Genomic DNA, 2,878 nt, shown 5'->3' with positions numbered 1-2,878 from the left:
ATCCTGTGGTGTCAAGGAAAAGTCATCCCTGCACCAAATGGCATGCAAAATCACGTTTTGAGCCAATTCTGGTGTTAAACGCCGGGCTGGTGCCCATTTCTGGCGTTTAACGCCAGGTTCTTGCCCTTTTCTGGCGTTTAACGCCAGTCTGGTGCCCCTTTCTGGCGTTAAACGCCCGGAATGGTGCCAGACTGGGCGTTAAACGCCCACCTGCTAGCCTTACTGGCGTTTAAACGCCAGTAAGTTCTTCCTCCAGGGTGTGCTATTTTTCTTCCTGTTTTTCATTCTGTTTTTGCTTTTTCAATTGATTTTGTGACTTCTCATGATCATCAACCTACAAAAAAACATAAAATAACAAAAGAAAATAGATAAAATATAACATTGGGTTGCCTCCCAACAAGCGCTTCTTTAATGTCAGTAGCTTGACAGAGGGCTCTCATGGAGCCTCACAAATGATCAGAGCAATGTTGGAATCTCCCAACACCAAACTTAGAGTTTGAACGTAGGGGTTCAACACCAAACTTAGAGTTTGGTTGTGGCCTCCCAACACCAAACTTAGAGTTTGACTGTGGGGGCTCTGTTTGACTCTGATTTGAGAGAAGCTCTTCATGCTTCCTCTCCATGGTGACAGAGGGATATCCTTGAGCCTTAAACACAAAGGATTCTTCATTCACTTGAATGATCAGTTCACCTCTATCAACATCAATCACAGCCTTTGCTGTGGCTAGGAAGGGTCTGCCAAGGATGATGGTTTCATCCATGCACTTCCCAGTCTCTAGGACTATGAAATCAGCAGGGATGTAATGGTTTTCAATCTTCACCAAAACATCCTCTACAAGTCCATGAGCTTATTTTCTTGAGTTGTCTGCCATCTCTAATGAGATTCTTGCAGCTTGCACCTCAAAGATCCCTAGCTTCTCCATTACAGAGAGAGGCATGAGGTTTACACTTGACCCTAAGTCACACAGAACCTTGTTGAAGGTCATGGTGCCTATGGTACACGGTATTGAAAACTTCCCAGGATCTTGTTTCTTTTGAGGTAATTTCTGCCTAGACAAGTCATCCAGTTCTTTGGTGAGCAAAGGGGGTTCATCCTCCCAAGTCTCATTTCCGAATAACTTGTCATTTAGCTTCATGATTGCTCCAAGGTATTTAGCAACTTGCTCTTCAGTGACATACTCATCCTCTTCAGAGGAAGAATACTCATCAGAGCTCATGAAGGGCAGAAGGAAGTCCAATGGAATCTCTATGGTCTCATTTTGAGCCTCAGATTCCCATGGTTCCTCATTGGGGAACTCAGTGGAGGTCAGTGCACGCCCATTGAGGTCTTCCTCAGTGGCGTTCATTCCTCTCCTTCCTCTCCAAATTCGGTCATGTTGATGGCCTTGCACTCTCCTTTTGGATTTTCTTCTGTGTTGCTTGGAAGAGTACTTAGAGGGAGTTCAGTAACTTTCTTGCTCAGCTGTCCCACTGGTGCCTCCAAATTCCTAATGGAGGACCTTGTTTCAGTCATGAAACTTTGAGTGGTCTTGATTAGATCAGAGACCATGGTTGCTAAGTCAGAGGGGTTCTGCTTAGAATTCTCTGTCTGTTGCTGAGAAGATGATGGAAAAGGCTTGCTATTGCTAAACCTGTTTCTTCCACCATTATTGTTGTTGAAACCTTGTTGGGGTCTCTCTTGATTCTTCCATGAGAAATTTGGGTGATTTCTCCATGAAGAATTATAGGTGTTTCCATAGGGTTCTCCTAGGTAATTCACCTCTTCCATTGAAGGGTTCTCAGGATCATAGGCTTCTTCTTCAGATGAAGCATCCTTAGTACTGCCAGGTGCATTTTGCATTCCAGACAGACTTTGAGAAATCAAATTGAATTGTTGAGTCAATATCTTGTTCTGAGCCAGAATGGCATTCAGAGTATCAATCTCAAGAACTCCTTTCTTCTGATTAGTCCCATTGTTCACAGGATTCCTTTCAGAAGTGTACATGAATTGGTTATTTGCAACCATTTCAATTAGTTCTTGAGCTTCTGTAGGCGTCTTCTTCAGATGAAGAGATCCTCCAGCAGAGCTATCCAAAGACATCTTGGACAGTTCAGAGAGACCATCATAGAAAATACCTATGATGCTCCATTCAGAAAGCATGTCAGATGGACATTTTCTGATCAATTGTTTGTATCTTTCCCAAGCTTCATAGAGGGATTCTCCATCCTTCTGTCTGAAGGTTTGGACTTCCACTCTAAGCTTACTCAATTTTTGAGGTGGAAAGAACTTTGCCAAGAAGGCATTGACTAGCTTTTCCCATGAGTCCAGGCTTTCTTTAGGTTGTGAGTCCAACCATGTTCTAGCTCTGTCTCTTACAGCAAAAGGGAATAGCATAAGTCTGTAGACCTCAGGGTCAACCCCATTAGTCTTGACAGTGTCACAGATTTGCAAGAATTCAGCTAAAAACTGATGAGGATCTTCCAATGGAAGTCCATGGAACTTGCAATTCTGTTGCATTAGAGAAACTAATTGAGGCTTAAGCTCAAAGTTGTTTGCTCCAATGGCAGGGATAGAGATGCTTCTCCCATGGAAGTCGGGAGTAGGTGCAGTAAAGTCACCCAGCACCTTCCTTGCATTGTTGGCATTGTTGTTGTTTTCGGCTGCCATGTCTTCTTCTTTGAAGATTTCTGTTAGGTCCTCTACAGAGAGTTGTGCCTTAGCTTCTCTTAGCTTTCGCTTCAAGGTCCTTTCAGGTTCAGGGTCAGCTTCAACAAGAATGCCTTTGTCTTTGCTCCTGCTCATATGAAAGAGAAGAGAACAAGAAAATATGGAATCCTCTATGTCACAGTATAGAGATTCCTTGAGGTGTCAGAGGAACAGAAAAATAGAGGAAAGAGG

The 2,878-nt window shown here is 43.4% G+C and overlaps 1 non-coding gene across 1 annotated transcript; it reads left to right on the top strand.

Annotated features, from left to right (window-relative positions):
• Window positions 1–2,138: 2,138 nt before the first annotated feature.
• On the top strand, window positions 2,139–2,242 carry LOC130977497 (small nucleolar RNA R71). The gene has a single exon (XR_009085186.1). It is a non-coding gene; the product is annotated as a small nucleolar RNA R71 (small nucleolar RNA).
• Window positions 2,243–2,878: the final 636 nt, after the last annotated feature.

Source organism: Arachis stenosperma, chromosome 4 (assembly GCF_014773155.1).
Source record: "Arachis stenosperma cultivar V10309 chromosome 4, arast.V10309.gnm1.PFL2, whole genome shotgun sequence".
NCBI classification, from domain to species: Eukaryota; Viridiplantae; Streptophyta; class Magnoliopsida; order Fabales; family Fabaceae; genus Arachis; species Arachis stenosperma.
The sequence above is the reverse complement of the archived record's forward strand: the minus strand, read 5'-3'. Positions and strand labels throughout refer to the sequence as shown.